Source organism: Procambarus clarkii, chromosome 32, assembly GCF_040958095.1.
Source record: "Procambarus clarkii isolate CNS0578487 chromosome 32, FALCON_Pclarkii_2.0, whole genome shotgun sequence".
Lineage (NCBI taxonomy): Eukaryota > Metazoa > Arthropoda > Malacostraca > Decapoda > Cambaridae > Procambarus > Procambarus clarkii.
This window is the reverse complement of record NC_091181.1, coordinates 2,409,216-2,427,361: the sequence shown is the minus strand read 5'-3', so window position 1 is coordinate 2,427,361 and position 18,146 is coordinate 2,409,216.

Below are 18,146 nucleotides of genomic sequence, written 5' to 3'. Positions count from 1 at the left end.
CGGCTTAAATTTTCTTACTTTGCTGGTCTGGTCGTAATGAGTCTTCATCCTCTTCTGTGCTTTCAATAGATTATCATGGGCAAAACTGTGGTCTCTCTCTAGAATGTGTTGAAGGTTTTGAAGAAACTGGGGCACATTCTGATGCTCACTGAAGGTGGCATCTCGTAGAGAGTCTTTGAAAGCCTTGAGGGGAGTACGGCACTTACGGCCGTAGAGCATCTCATATGGAGATACTCCTACGGACTCATTGAGAAGACTTCTATAAATGTGCATTATCAAATCTATTTGCTTATCCCAATCCTTAGAGGTTTCACTACAAAACTTTTTCAGGAGTGCTTTGATAGTCTGATGACTACGCTGAAGAGAACCCTGTGAAGCAGGATGATAGGGGCTGGACAATACCTGTTTGATGTTGAACTCCTCCAGTGTCCTTTTGAAAAGATCACTGGTGAAGTTGGTACCACAGTCGCTCTGAATCTCCCTGGGAAATCCATACTGGGTGAAGATCTTCAATAAGTGCTTCACAACCGTAGCAGCCGTAATGTTCTTCACTGGAACTGCTATGGGAAATCTGGTGGTAGGACACAGGATGGTTAAGATATAGGTGTTACCTGAACTGGTCCGAGGTAAAGGACCAACACAGTCTATAATAAGTCTGTGGAAAGGTTCCGCAGGCACCTGTATGGGAATCAGTGGCGCTCTGGGAATAGAGATGTTCGGTTTACCTGCCATCTGACATGTATGACACTGTTTTACGTACTGTTTGATGCTATTTACCATACCTGGCCAGTAGTAGTCTAGACGAATTCCATGGTAAGTCTTGTTGAATCCGTAGTGGGAGAGTGCTCCGTGGGCCAGGTGTAGAATAGTGGGCCGAAGGCTGGCAGGAATCACTAGTTGTTCGATGTTGGCCCAATCGTCCTCCTCCTTCAGTTTACTGGGTCTATATCTGCGGTAGAGCAAGTCGTTCTCTAGGAAGACCCCAGGAATAATGTCGGGTTGAGTCTCAGCCTGGAAAAATAATGGTCTTAAGGTAAGATCTTCCCTCTGTAACTTACGGAACTCCAACTTGGCCAGATTCGGGGGTAGTTTCTGAGGGTCTTGAGGGACAGCGGTAGCAGTAGAGTCAGCTGGCTGTGGTCGTGCGGCTTGTGCACGGGTGGTCACTAGAACCGGAGGAGAAACTTCATCACTCTCTTGAACCTTTGCTGGAACATACTCGAATATAGGGTTATCTGGCACAGAGGTACACACCTGGGGTTTGTCCATGACGATCAGGTTGGTCGGTTGCAGGTCTTCTGCCAAGTCGTTGCCTAGGAGAAGTTGCACTCCAGGCATGGGAAAAGGCTTTTCCCTGACGGCGACTTGGACTTCTCCGTTCACGAAGGGACAATCCAGGTGGACTCTGGCGAGAGGATAAGGAGTGGTAGCAGTGAGGTCAGTGATGAAGACAGTTTCTCCGGTGTAGGCGATGTTGGGCACAGCCGACTTCAAGATGATCGATTGAAGAGCCGCTGTGTCCCTCAAGATCTTCAATTTGAAACGTCCCTCCGGATTTGAACCGTTGGTAGAGACAGTTCCAGTATATAGGTGGTTACTGAAAAGAGAAAGATCATTAACATGAACACCAACATTCATCACAGGCTTACCGGACTTAGGAGGAGTTGGTTTGGGTTTTTGCGTGTCAGTGGTTCCTTTGTATTGAGACTTACCACACTTATCTATGGTATGTCCATAGAGTCTACAATACTTGCAGTACAATTGCGAGCCAGCTTGATCGGTACTCGCTTTCTCGTAACTGTACCACGACTTCTTACTGGAGGATGGTTCTGGTGTCAGCCGGTGGATGAGGCTGTAAGTGTCAGCTGACTTAGCACACTTCAGGTAGTCGGTTTCTTCTTTATCTGCTAAATATAGACGGACAGGTGGCGGCACACGCCTCAAGAATTCTTCAACTAGCATCAGGTTGACGAGTTCTGTAAAAGTAGAGACATGTGCTGCTTCCAGCCATTTCATAAAATATCTCCGTTTTGTGTTAGCAAACTCGAGAAAGGTAGTGGTACTTGCCTTCAGGTGGTCACGGAATTTCCTTCGATAACTTTCGGTGGAGAGAAGGTAGGCGTCCAACACTGCTTGTTTCAGAGTGTGGTAGTCATTCTCAGATGCCAAAGTACTGAGTGTGACTGCAGCTCTACCTGTAAGATGTACTCTGAGAAGTGTGGCCCATTGGTCGGCAGGCCAACTGAGTTGATTAGCAAGGGTTTCAAAGGTGGTAAAAAACACGTCAACTTCTGCTTCTACAAATGATGGCATTAACTTACTTGCATGTGATATATTAAAACTGACGGGAAGATTGGCAGTAGCTTGCTGGCGTTGAGCGAGGTGTGAAGTTTCCAACGCGAATTCTCGTTGACGACACTCTATAGCCAGAGTCGCTTGTTGCTTGTCATGTTCGTGTTGCATCTCTAACTCGCGTCGTTTTGTTTCAAGCTGTACTCGTTCCCGCTCACGGAGTATTGCAACCTCACGTTCTTGTTCTTCTTTCCTCAAGGCAGCTTCACGTTCCTTGAGGGCGATTTCACGTTCTTGTTCTTCCCTTCGTATGGCAGCTGCTTCCCTTTGCTGCTCACGTTTAATCTTGGCCAGCTCTAGTTTGAGTTTCATCGTTGCCAAATCAGTTTTATCTGCAATATAGTAAGTTTCGTGAGTTTCAGAGTCTATCTTACCTTGCTCTAAGAAGTGATCCAGCAACAGGTTGTGTATGTCATTTTTGTTGGCTTGGTAGGGAACTTCTAGTTGATACTCATGTGCAAGAGTTTGTAATTCAGGCCTCTTGGCACGACTTAAAGTCCCTATTTCACCTGCTGGATCTGCACGGAAAGCCTGGAGACGAAACATTGTGAAATTAGCAAATAAATGTACAACGAATATACCGTTGTGATATAGTGAATGTCAGAAACAGGACAACGTGGCAACTGGTACCTATCCTGTGGAATCTTTAACAATTAAAGTTAAGTACAAGATGTTAAATGATTAATTTAAATCAAGGTCGCAGGAAATCTTGTACCCGGTACTCATGTAAGAGGATAAGGGCAAGAAAATCCTACTAAACAAGTGAAACTGAGTTTCTAAAACAAATGAAACAGTTAATTGCCTCAAAAGTAAAATTGGTAGTCCAAGGATGTAGGCATACCTTGCCGAGTCTCTATAGGACATAAGCAAGTTTTCCCACTGAAATTAATATGATACTTACAGAATTAGTGAACTTTTGTGCTCTGAAAAAGAAAGCTAATACCCTACCAATATGTATGTATCATCATCTCTGACTGACGTGTAGGGGTGCGAGGTGTCAACTGGTGACGAGAACTGCTGCTGAGGTCCCAATTCAGCAACTAAAGTTCGTGCTAGAGGAACTATGGCCCTCTTTATCCTCCTACAGTCAGATTGCAGAAGATTAGGTGCACTTGACCCGGGGGCAGACCACAGTACCAGGGTACCAATATGATGATCTGTCGAAAATATGAGAAATATCCAAGGGACAAAAGATGGTAAACACGAGTAATAACACGGAGGGAGAGATGACCAATTAAGAGTATGACTGAGGCCTACAGTCACCACGTAATCCAAAGTTGTCTCACCTTCACCATAGGCTACTCTCGGAATGCACAATACACACAGCACCATATAAAAATGAAATTGAATATGAAAAATAGTAAAAGCAACGTTACCAAAGCCAAATATGCTTACCATAAATTACTACTTGGCAAAAGTACCTGAGTGAAGCTCCTAGGGCAGGCCCCCACTTTATGTGACGCGTTGGTGTTCGGCTGTTTCAAAAGCTAGGGGTATGGCCTCGTCACATAAAGAAAAAAAAAGAAAAAAAGCTGGAACTTTCGTCTGTGGTAAGGTAATGGGAAGACACACAAAACACAAGTAAATTTAACAATGAAATTTTAATTACGTTAGAAAAGCAAAACATGAATAAAATTGGACATAAAAATTGTAACAGATAAATCAATCAAACAAAATAATAAGAATAATCACTTGCAAATGAAAAGTTACGTTAAGACAAGTGAGTAATAGCAAAGTAAATTATATTAGTGCAGGAATATTGGCTTCAAGCTGCCACCTCCCTTAGTACACGTAAGCCAAGGCTTTGTCTACCAATGAGACGTGTTAACTTGTGTGGAGCACGATATATTCTGCCTTCCCTAGGTCTCGGTGGCCCAGAAATCAGCTCGTGTGGCAGGTCGTGGGGCAGGTGCGACGGGCACCAGCCAATCAGCGACAGGCAGGCGATGGACAAGCAGTTTGCCGGTTCACAGGGGCGGAGGCGAGCAGGTGTGCCGGTGTTGGATACGTTTTCGTTTTTATGTCCTTCTGAAGATGTATTAATACATCTTCAGAAAGACTTCACTCCTTCTGAAGATGTATTAATATACGAAAGAACTTAAGGAAATTCCTGTTTCAATTTTCCTCCGTGGTCTGACACTGTCACATTTTTAATCACGTGTTTATTTTCGTGATTTACACACATATGTTTTTTTTTTGGTCTTGTGTAAAGCCAATTGACTAGGAGTTTTTGTTTTTTATTAGTTTTTACTTATCACTACTGTGTAAATTTAAAGTCATTTTTGTTATATTAAATGTTTGAAGTTTTTATTCTCTTTGGTTTTTACCCTCAGCTCTCACACAGTAGAGGACCCAAGCATATTTTTTATTTGGTTTTCTTTTTTTTTATTAATGTGCAATTGGCACAACACCTGCCAGATTAGCCACTGCTCTATTTCAGATTATCGTCACAATATATAGAACATATGTTTGATACGGCAGAGATGGATTAATGTCACTATGCGTTGTAAGGGGGGGGGGGGATATTTTAGGGGCATTAATGAGTGTGGATGTATGTTATACATATATTATATGAGAATTGTATATGTTATATAATATTAATCTTCTTTGATCAATTTGAATGGGCGGTAGGCCTGATTCATTCATTAATTAACTCAATTAGTCATCTTTGATTATACACTAAAATTATTAGGGATGCATAAACAATCATTAGCTGTGGGACACTAGCAATCTTTCTCACAATTTAAACAGTCTTTACTAGTTATTAAAAATAATTGGAGCATATAGATAGGCAAAGAGTAAAGTGCACCAGCAGATGACTGGGCATGATTTTAGGGCTTTCTGTATATTGCCTCTTGATAGGTGAAATGTTTGAAGGGTACAAATGGAAATAAAAGGGGCTGACAATAGGGTATATTAAAACAATAAATAAGTTAACAATTTATTTAGGAATGATATAGGCAATACAAGGGTGTAAACATTGTGTTATTTTCCCTGTTTCTTCTGTATCGATCTTCTTCATTTGATTTCATAGTAGCAGTTAATCATTGGTTCAACCTAGGTGAATATAAATAGGAGATACTGGTTCCCCAACAGTCCTGTAATTTCATTCTTATGTTTAATATACAGTCTTTTAACTAGAAATAATTAGTCTCTGAAAATATAAATAATTTCGAAAATGGGATTAAATATGCAATCATTGACAATGGTATTAAATATGTATTATAGAAAATAGACTTATTGAGAGAAGAAGACTGAAAAGCTGAAGACGTCATTGAACATGAGGGATGGATGTACCCACGTGTGTTACCAAGGGAACTATATAGGGATGACGGAAGGTAGCCGTTTAATCTCGATTTGAAAAATATCAGGGACCTATGAAAAGACATTTAATCTTAAAGGAAAAAAAATAGGGGCCAGAAAAGAACCATCATCCACGTTCATGGGAAGAAAATCGTTGACCAAAAATCAGGGACCAATGGGGTGCCATCACCCACGATCACGGAAAAAATCATGGGCCAACGGAGTGCCGAATAAAAATGAAAACGGCTCCCCCGAAGGCCTGGTTTATACTACTAACAGGACGGGTAAGAAGCATCTCAGTTCGTGTTCCTGCTCCTGCTGTAGTGGAAAATTGAGACTTGTTTGGGGGTTGACTTGTAACTACCTGAAGATGATATTGAGTTTAAACTACCAAGATACGATAGTTGTCGAGTACTGTCACTGAGAGTAGAAAAGTACTGTAGACCTAACCAGTCTAAGTCACTTCCAGGCTCATAGTGAAACTGAATTTCATATGGTGAATAGTGGGAGCGAGACCTCAATGATCTTGGCGATATATTGTGCATATATATTGTGACGGTGTCCCAACCCCCATCTCTTTCCAGAGTCAAGAGTCATGTCTCTGCAACCTGAACATTCTCTGATGTTCAGGGAACATTTTGATATATATGAGGGTATGGAACGTTATCGTGTTGGCAATGAATTTGCCGTTTTAGTTTGGTTATACAAGTGGCTTGCGCCCTTTTGAGTTACAAGATGGTACTGAGGCGCTCTGCTTCCCGCCGAAGGAGCGTGACGCCTGCTGGCTGTTGATTGGCCAGGTAGGGTCACGTGACATCAAGGACCAATGGGGAGTAGCCCTCGGGCGGTGTGACGTCACGAGGCGGAGGGCTCCGAGCGGCGGGCGCCCCTGCGTGCTCAGTACGTCACGGCCTGTCAGAGTTGCCACACTCGAGTGAGCCCCCTATTTAGAGGCTAGGAAGCCCCGACCAGTGGACCCAAGCAGCCACATTGATACTGCAGACATCATGGGAGGTCATCCAACTCATGTAGAGTAAATAGAAGCCTTGTCCAATGAAGAAGCCAATGAACCTTGTGTGTGGGACCTGATCAACGGAGGACCAAACACTACGACCAGGGACCTCAGCAACCCTCGCCAGAGGATAGGTCGGCTTCGTAGCAGAAAGAATTAAGGTAGATAAATTCCCCCCCCCCCCATTACCCATTGATCTAGGTGAGCTAGGATATCTTTCATGTCGTAAACATTGTCATTATTATTACTACCAGTGTGGTAGAGAGTTAGGCTAGGAGCCAGGTTAATCATTTAGGCATGAGTTGCTGTATAAATATATATGTGGGTGCAGTGACTTTTTGGGCAGCTGGAGGAAGTGGCTGGGTTCAAGAGGCCAGGAGCGAGCAATTGAATCGTCCAAGTGACAGTGCTGCCGCCGTCTGACAGTTCCACGTATATTAACCACTATGCGGATCCAGTGTAGTTTTCTTCGGTAAACTTAATGATTTTACCATTGTGTTTGAGTGAGCTTCCCATCTCCAGGGCTATTTCAGTAAATCATTTATGTTACGCTGCACTGCATCTGAGATTGCATCCTTGGGCTGCGATAACGAGTAAGGCCACTGAGAAGTGATGCTGGGACACGAATATAAACACCCAGCTGGCGACCTTGGACGAAGAGGTAAGGATTTACCTGTATATCTTCCCAGTGTCAGGGCGGGCAAATCCAACTGTAAATGACAGAGGTAAGGCTGGATTTCCCCACTCGCCAGGGGTGCAATTCAAGGCCAGCCCTTGGTAGACTTGGAGGGCCCCAGGGCGAGTAATGGCGCCCAGGTACAAAGGGGGCGAAGACCCCCGGGAATAACCCTCTCTACATAAGGAAGAGGAAAAGGGGGGGGGCGAAACGGTGACAGTGGCGACCTTGCCAGGATCTCGAGTTACTGTGTTAGCAAGGATTGCAAGTGCAGTGACAGGGGTATCAAGGTCGATGTTGAGTGGCGATTTTGGTCTGTGATTTTAGTTTACACTGCTCACTAGCCTATTTCCTGTGTGTGCAGTTACTCATTCAATAGCTATAGATGGAAGATGAAAAGGTAGCAAAGTTTGAGGAGTCGAGGGACGAGGGGGGTCCTGGAAGAGTGCACCAAGGTCCAGCTGCAGCTAGTGGCAGGCCACTTTGGGATAAAGTTGAGATCATCCAAGGTGGCAGAGCAACGAATAGAGATCGTGGCTCAGCTCAAGGCACGAGAAGAGGCCACTAGGGAAGAACCGTCGCAAGCACCTGCCATTGTTGATGGGGACCGGAGCGATGGAGGAAGCAGCGGGGGGTCAAGCGGAAACAGGAGAAGTGTAAAATTGGAGATGATGAGGATGCAGTTGGAGGCGCAGCTGAGGAGGGAGGAGCGTGAACGAGACGTCCAGCTGGAAAGGTAAGAGTGTGAGCAAGAAGCACGGCTGCGACGGGAAGAGCGTGACGCCCAGATCCAGTTACGTTGGCAGGAGATAGAGGCCAACAAGGAGGTCGTGCAGAGGCGGGCCGAACTCGGGGGTGACCCCACCACCACCACCCAGGCAACAGGATGCCCACCGGGTGAAGGAATGAGACCTGCCAGTTTTCGTACCTCATGAGGCCGAGGTTTATTTTCGACCATTTTGAAAGGGTTGCGACCTAGGAGAAATGGCTGGAAGTGGATTGGGCGGAATTGGTCCAGAGTAGACTAACTGGCGAGGCATGTGAGGCATATAAAATGCTGGACCTCGACTAATGTACAAGTTATGAGGCAGTGAAGAATGCCGTGCTGCATTCTTTCAAATTGACTCCGGAGCTGTACAGGAAGAGGTTCCAGGAGTGCACCCGAGCGCCGGGGAAGTCGTACGCCGAGACTGCCAGAGAGATGGAATGGAGGTACTTGAGGTGGCTGAAGGCCGAGCGAGCTGAGACGGCTGAGAAGATCAAGTGGCTCATGGGTGATCGAGAGGTTCATGTCCGTTCTATTTCATGAGCTGAGAGTCAGGTTAAAGGAGGTGGACATCAAGGACTTGAGGGCTGCGGCGGACAGGGCTGACATGCTGGAGCTCATGCTCTACGTCCTCGCAGGGAAGGACCGTCCAAACCACCAGTGTACCAAGGTTCGGGGGCAGTTTAAGAGTTCGGGAGGACTGAAGACAGGAGTGGGTCCTCCCGGGTCTTACCTCCCAGGTGGATAGAACCGAGGGTCCAAGAGTTCAGGGGAACCAGCTAGGAGACCCCAAGGGAGGAACGCCGGGTCTGGTTCTGGAACGGGGAATACTGCCAGAGCAATGGCGACCGAGGGCACGAGGAGGACCCAGGGGACGGCAGTTTCCGTCGGTGAGCTGTGGACAGGGTAGTGCAGAAAAATAATTAAAAAATAAGTGGATTGAGGAGATCATACCCACCAAAGAGAGAGTGGGGAGTCACGGCGGCTCGAGTGGGTGTGTACACGTGACAACGAGGTCAGTATTGGAGCCGCACCTCCTAAACATGTGACGTTGAACCCCTCTCCAAGAGCAGGAAGGGTACAGGGTGATCTCCTGACTAAAGTGAAAGCACTCTACGGAATTTTGGGTTGGTTGTCCATAAAGAAAGACGGCCAACATCAACATCATCATAAAATTCCGTACCTGAAACTCCTAAAGTGACACAGTCAGTAAGTAACAAGGGTACTAATAATCAATGTAATAACAACAGGTCAAACACCGATTCATCAGTACGACCTAAGAGCACCACAAGTGCTACAATAAGTACTCCTAAGAGCCCAAATGCTCCCAGGAGTAAACCAAACACTTCCACCCTAAGTTGGAGGAAGAAAAAACAAGCAAATCCAAACAGCAAACCCTTCACAACCTGTAGGTGCAGTTTCACCTAACCCGGTGACCCTTAAACGAACTGTAGGATGGGGATTAGGTTTGTTTTGCAGTCAAAAACATTCTTTGTACAAATGTACTAATTATTCTAATTGAGATACCCGAGTCAAACGACTCAAACAGTTTCACAGATGTACTAGGTGTCTCAAATCACATAATGTTAACAGCTGTGAAACCCCACTGAACACCTGCAATAGATGCAGAAGGGGCAAGCATCATGCTGCCCTGTGCAAATTTGCCAAAACAAATTATTTCAATCCTAGAATACAAGGTAGAGAATCTACAGCAGTAGAGTGCTGCAAGGTGGGAGACGTTTACAGCGTAATTTCACCAGCGCCTCAAGTGGATGAAACCTTGCCTACTGCCCATCTAAAAGTAAAGAATAAAGGAGCCAAGATCACCACTCGTGGACTATTTGATCAAGGATCCCAGAGAACTTTCATTACTCAGAAAGCGGCAGAGGCACTTAACTTAAAACCTATCACACAGGTAAAATTAAACCTGTCAGGGTTCATGATAAATCGAGGACCCCAATATTATTCAGTAGTTCAACCGCTCGTACGTCTGGGTGGTTATGCCAAGGCCATCCAAGACATTATTGTAGATCAAATACCATTTGACCTAAATATTAAGGGTCTATACCAGCAAATTCGCCAGGACCAAGGTCCATTATACAGCCAACTTCCTGCGAGGACATGAAATTAAATTGGCTGATAACCAGTTAATGTCTGACCGCCTTAATAATGCAAATCTACTAGTAGGAGCAGACCATTACTACCAGTTCATCACTGGACATGTAAAACGATTGGGCATGAATATGCCCCAATCTGCAGGTGGCTACTTACTGACAGGTAAACTTTTCAACCTGAAGAAGCCTATGCCTGCCAACAATAACAGAAATTAATCAGCAGTAAATTAATTCTCCAGCAACAAGCTAAATGAGAAACACAGCTGAGTAATAGACCCAGATTGAGCCTGGTTAAATTAGTATTCACCGAGATGTTTCATAGTTCTCAGTGGAAAATCAGTGGTCTGTTACCTAAACAGGTACATGTCACAGCGATCAAGTCATTGAATCCACTGCAGACCTAGAATTATTCTTGACAAGTAATAATTGACCACACTCAGTGTCCCTAGGTAATTAATTATATTAGGCTAGAGAATCTAGCACTCCCTAGGTAATCAATAATATTAGGCTAGAGAATCTAGCACCCAATGTACCCAGCATTTCATGAATTTAACAGTAACACGAAGTCATCAAGAGGCTTCTATACCAGCAAATTCACCAGGACCAAGGTCCATTATGCCTGCGCTTAAGGTATGCCAAGAAAACCTTATTTATTCAACATTTTCTGCACTAGAAACTAGTGAATATATTTGCATCAAATTTTGTTTGAGCTGTTTTTCTTTCGTTTTTAATTATTATTGTAGGAGCGCAGAATGAGCAAAATTGCAAACTTACCAATATGTAAGTGAACCTACAGAGAACTAATGAACTGTGAAACGTTTAGGTTGGGAAAATGTTACAAATTATCTTCAAATAGGATTAATCGTAGCAATAATTAAATTTCCAGCAACCTTAGGTTTCCCATTGTTTAATATATTACCATTAAACCATAAGCATTGTAACCTAACATGCTTAATGAGCTCAATACAGCTCACCCGAGAGTTAGCGTAATAAGTGAGCGCCTTGTTGTTCATGATGATGTTTTAATGCTGTAATGCTACCCGCGCAGATTCAACTTGCTCACCCTTGAATCTTCCATAGATTCTGTGCTCAGTTATCCCTCAAGAAGGATACTGCACCATTCAACTTGAGCAGATTCAACTTGCTCACCTATGAACTAATGTGAAATTCGAGCACACCTATGCTCATTATGTTAACCTGCAACTATTTTTGCTCACCCATAATATAAGCCGAGTAGAACCCACTACTCATAAATAATTTAGTTAGATTACGTGTTTGTTCAGTCTCTAGAGGGCTATAGCATTGAAGCCTAACGAAATCATACCCTAGCAGATCAATGCTCATCATTTAATTAGATTGATACTACTAAGAATTAGTAAGTTGTCACAATTAGTTTAATCTTCTACTTAGGTAGATTTGGGAAAATTCATCCATTCATTTAGGTAGGTATTAGGGACATTATTTTGTCAACTGAGTACCAGCCTAGTCTGTGTTCACTATTAATTACAAATGACTATTTATAGAGATTGATTTAATAAAATGAATTTCTCATCTAAAGTTGAGGATGTGTTAATGAGTTTTTCAGTGACTAGCCTGTGAGCTGTAATTCAATTAGCTACAAGTCAGAATGACTAAGCTACTAATCTCACTGTCGACTCAGAGTCTTCCTTGATTTTTAATGAATAACCTATTAAATTCTCTAATATTACATTACCTTTAGTTAGTTCGAAACTTAGATATACAATTCGTGTTAAATGACTACTGCACTGTAGTGTAAATTTAAGCCATATTTAGTTCTGCTTCAGTGCAGATATTTACACATTTGAGTTTGAGGTGATCGTGATGCTCAGTGATGTGTTATTGTCTAGTAACTCTACAGTTACAAGTCACAGCGACCATAGACAGTGACCTTGCTATAGTATCGAAGTCTCCTTCATCTTTAATGACCCAATGATTAATATTCTTTAATTACTGTATAACAATGTAGATTACAACTTATAGACCAATGCCATTGTTACGACCCTTGACCTCTGGGTATGGTTCCTCTGTTGCAGTTGTTCAAAAAATATATAATAATATGGCCTTGCCTACTAAAGTGTCTAGGGTAAATAACTCAACTGCTTACTCAATGAAGCAATATTTATTTATATATTATTTATATATTTATTTATTATTTATTTATTATAATCTTTAATATACTTAAAATAAGGGTAACAAAGAACATACAAATATATAAATGGAAATACAGTCAGCCAGAAATATTATTGCACCAGAAAACAATAAAACAATATCATTATATAAGCACCGATCACTACTTTACAACTTAAATGGATAGATGGGTATGCACATAATGCTTTAACCAGAAAATCAACTATGTTACTAAACAATAGACAAATACCACAGACTTAACTCCACAACATATCCACGCCAGCCAGCTCCACCTATGTGACTGGCGTTGGTCGAGCATGCACAGCATGGTGTCTACAAGGTACCAACTAAAACCCACATGAAACCACTAGATACTCTGCTATCATAGAATAATACTAAAGAACATAATTATAACTAACTTATATGCCTATAACACTGCTAAGGTGTAAAAGAAATTAAGTACAATAAATAAACAGGAATAATTACAGGGGTGAATCAGTGACCATAGCTTGATACACCGCACGCATACTGGAACATCCCAAATATGGTCATCCCCCCATGAGACGCCACGGTCTCCCCCTACAGGAATGGACATGCAATAGCATTTACAAATATTACATACAGGCACACCACAGCATGCTACATTTAAATCAAACATATACATACTGGAACACAACTGGATACAATGTTTTATTTAAATAACTGAGGAAAGAAATAATGGACATACATATTTACCATGATAATCGTTAAAATCAAATATATGGATTCGTAACAGCCATCTGTTCTTCAGAATATTTTCTGAGTTTGCAGAACAATTCAGCAACTAAGTAATGGAATTATTACACGTCACAGCGACCCTAGTTGTTGAGTTTACTGTAAGCTCTAGAGAGTTCTTGATTACAGATACCTTAATTATTCAACATTTCAATATTTAATTCGTGTTAACTTGAGATGATTTCGGGGTTTTAATGTCCCCGCGGCCCGGTCCTTGACCAGGCCTCCACCCCAAGGAAGCAGCCCGTGACAGCTGACTAACACCCAGGTACCTATTTTATTGCTAGGTAACAGGGGCATAGTGAAAGAAACTCTGTCCATTGTTTCTCGCCGGCGCCCGGGATCGAACCCGGGACCACAGGATCACAAATCCAGCGTGCTGTCCGCTCGGCCGACCGGCTCCCATAATGACTTGTACATGTCACGTCTGTACAACAGATTCGAGACATTCGTTACTAACGTAGTAATTTACTAATCCATAATATGACATCAGAATGGGTACGTCTGTACCCAGTGAACTGCGACCCGAGATTTCCTCCCCCGGAGTTATGTTGGAAATTTTCCAACACTAATGCATCATTTCTTGTATAATAATACATCATCATTGAATAAACCATAGTAATTAATAACACGACTAATTTGTAGAATTAATAAAAAAATAATGTTTCCATTGTAAGGCCATATTGCCAGATTCTTCAGAATATGAAACAGAGTCCAGTTAATTACGTTCCTTTACTAAGGATAATATTATATTTTTTGTTTATTTACATAACATATTATTGCTTACTGAACTCGTTCATTTAGGTGTAATAACAACTGCAGTGGAAATTATTATAGTATTAAACGATTTATATAATATTTCTTAATGCAGTCTTAATAAACTGACTTGCATTGTGCAAAATATATTGCATCTTAATACATTTATTAGTGACATAAACACTTGTTACAATTCCTTACTTTCCCTGATTAATTATAAGTAAGTAAAAATAATTTACGCTCGAGAATACTTTGATGCGTTCTGCGCATGCATATCGCAGCCAAGGAATGAGACGCCATTCCTACTCGGATGCCATTAGCAACGTGCAACAGAGAACAACGTCTCGATCTTCTTAATTGTCTTTAATTTTCCCTCCTACAACCACGAGAGCGGTGCCACGTTAATTGGCACATCACGGCAGTGTCCAAGGAACTAATCATTACTCCAACCCACAATTGACGTCTTATCACGGCAGCTGAAGACGAGGGACTTGGAATCGTTCCTTAATCAACGGACATTTGGCCCGGCAACTAAGTATTCTATTTGTATTATTTTGCGTACATACTACACATAGATATTTGCCGTTAGGCTGAGAAATTGACATCAAAATCCAGTACGTGTGCTCTCTACCCGTGTTCCGTAATTTGTATAGGAATAAATGTTGCCCTAATATTTGTAGAAGAATTCTACAGTGAGAGATATATCAATCATAATTCTTGTGGAAGAATTCCACATTATTAAATGTGTCTGTAGTTACTCAGGTAGAAGATTTCAACAACGTAATTGCGTTATAGCTCCCGGGTCCACGTCAAGTGAGGTGCTAGGCTTCCCCACCTTCACGTGCAACAATATGTCCGATGTAATACGTCGTCAGTGAAGTGTGGCAACTGATTTCATCTCTCTCAATTTAGAGCTAAGCTGTCAATGTTGTTTGTAGATAAATAACCCTATAGCTGTAATGATCTCCTAATGAGATCAATATTACTAACCCATTGCTTTAGTAATATATTAATCTATATTATTGTAGTATCTTGAGGCACATTCGCCTGTAATTACTATTACCTAATTCATTCAATATTCATTTACTTTCATTTAAATCAAATCAAATGTTTATTCAGGTAAAGTACATACATACAAGGTGAGATACAAACATTGATGGATTTATAGATAGAGCTAGTAAATACAATGCCTAAAGCCACTATTACGCAAAGCGTTTCGGGCAGTGAATGAATTAATTCAGTGAACAAACCAGCACTGAAATAATGCTTGGGATATATTAATCTTTTTACATGTAACCCCTCATTTTGGGTGAGAGGATTTGAGTCATAATACAGTAACTTTAATAATCAATGCATTATTAATTAAAACTTCCATAGGACACTAGTTCAGGGAGTAAAATATCAAACCACTTGCTCTTCCCTGTTTTTCACTTTTTCTCAAAAAGTGGTGGTCCTTCGCAAGCTATCGAAAGTAATATTAATTTAAATGATTTACGTGAGTCAAGTTTTCCCACACCAAGACCATCCCTAGCAAGGTGAGGAGCGGAGACTGGCCAAGACCATCCACAGCAAGGTGAGGAGCGGAGACTGGCCAAGACCATCCGCAGCAAGGTGAGAAGTGAAAACTGGCCAAGACCATTCCCATCAAGGTGAGGAGCAGAGACTGGCCAAGACCATCACCAGCAAAGTGAGGAACGGAGACTGGCCAAGACCATCCACAGCAAGATGAGCAGCGGAGACTGACCAAGACCATCCACAGCAAGGTGAGCAGCGGAGACTGGCCAAGACCATCCACAGCAAGGTTAGGAGCGGAGACTGGCCAAGACCATCCACAGCAGGGTGAGGAGCGGAGACTGTCGAAGACCTTCCATAGCAAGATTAGGAGCGGAGACTGGCCAAGACCATCCACAGCAGGGTGAGCAGCGGAGACTGGCCAAGACCATCCACAGCAAGGTTAGGAGCGGAGACTGGCCAAGACCATCCACAGCAGGGTGAGGAGCGGAGACTGGCGAAGACCTTCCACAGGAAGGTTAGGAGCGGGGACTGTTTGAAATTTCCAACACTGATACATTACTATTGAATCATAATACATCACTATTGCATACTAAGTACAGTAACTATTAACTCTACTAACTGTAGTGCTAACATAAGTTAATATTTCTTTATCTGTGCATTTATTATTGAAATTTTCATGACATCGAGAAGCAGGATTGCGTCAGATAATGTCTATCTAAACATATTTATTACCAATATGTTAGAGTACGAATATGGTTCTCTAATTTTATCAGTATTCCGTGCAATAATTAACTACGAATAATATTACTCCTAATGATGCAACAGCCGAGAGTTATTAACTAAGATTATCACTAAATAACAGTTTTATCTGTTACATACGAATGCTATGGATGAAATAGAAATTTTCTCCATTTCTCGATTAACACCATTTAACGAGAATATAGACATTATTTAATTTCCTACAATTGCAACCCTGTTCTCATTAAATCATTACATAAAGTTATTATGCGGAAAGAATCTTCTGTTAGTTACTAAATTCTTTTGCGAATGCGGGAGGAGGGTTGAGGGAGACGGAGGCGTGGAGACGCCACTTCCACTTCGGATTTGGAGCTGACTAGCGACGCCATCAAAGTACAACGAGCGTCCAGGGAGAGTCGAATTTCCATCAATTCTACGATAGGCCCTTGCAGTTAATCGGCCAAGGAGCGTGCAATTGCTCCAGTAGCAAACTAAGGATTGCTTCGGTGAACGACCAGCAGGTTAAGTGCTCTAGTAGTTTTCATATTATGAGATTTCTCTATAATTGTTACTGTGCACTGTCCATCGTCATGCCACATGACCTCCCCAAACAACAAGTACGTCCACAAGGAATTAATTCTATTCCTTCTATTGAATAGTGATGACACAAGATATTTGGTGTAAACAATTGGTACATTTAATTGGAATTTCAGCTTGTGTTGAAAGCGGCCGTGGTCTCCTCACTTTCCCACGCCACGCTCGGGCACACGTGTTACAGCAAGTACCAGACGACGCCATCACACCTCTACCTCTCCGTTCACTATCACAGCTAAGCAGCTGAATCCTTTTTCCAGTTATTTTTCTTTCATTAAGTGACGTTGATAATTAATCACCAGTCAGGAATATTTCCTTTATATGATTTGAGACATCTAGTACAATTTGATAGCCTCATGAAATTTAAATGAGAATTATTTCTTGTTTAACTATCATAAAATATTCTTGTTACTAACCAATTTATTTAAAGTTTATTTGTAACTTAACTTAGTAATAATAGTAACTTAGTAATTAATAGTAACTTAGTAATAATAACTAATTTTATTCGAGGAAGAACCAGCCTCGATGAAGCGTACTGGGAGTATTGTACTTCTGGTATTAACCCCCCATTTTGTGAAGGACGGAAAGTTTATTCTCGAACATTAATTTATTATACAGTTCATTAAGGTTTAAAGATGAACACTTAATAGTTCCATTATCCATAGGCACTGGTATTTCAGTCCTTATCTATTATTCCTTTATCTGTTTCCCTTTTCAGTAAAAATAGGGTGGTCCTTCGATTAATTTAAATTAATCTATTAATTAAACATCAATCCATAAATAGAGAGTAAGCTTTCTTCCCAACATAGACTGGCCAAGACTATCCACAGCAAGGTGAGGAGCGGTGACTGGCCAAGACTATCCACAGCAAGGTGAGGAGCGGTGACTGGCCAAGACCATCCACAGCAAGGTGAGGAGCGGAGACTGGCCAAGACCATCCACAGCAAGGTGAGGAGCGGAGACTGGCCAAGACCATCCACAGCAAGGTGAGGAGCGGAGACTGGCCAAGACCATCCACAGCAAGGTGAGGAGCGGAGACTGGCCAACACCATCCACAGCAAGGTGAGGAGCGGAGACTGGCCAAGACCATCCACAGCAAGGTGAGGAGCGGAGACTGGCCAAGACCATCCACAGCAAGGTGAGGAGCGGAGACTGTCCAAGACCATCCACAGCAAGGTGAGGAGCGGAGACTGGCCAAGACCATCCACAGCAAGGTTAGGAGCGGAGACTGGCCAAGACCATCCACAGCAAGGTGAGGAGCGGAGACTGGCCAAAACCATCCACAGCAAGGTGAGGAGCGGAGACTGGCCAAGACCATCCACAGCAAGGTGAGGAGCGGTGACTGGCCAAGACCATCCACAGCATGGTGAGGAGCGGAGACTGGCCAAGACCATCCAC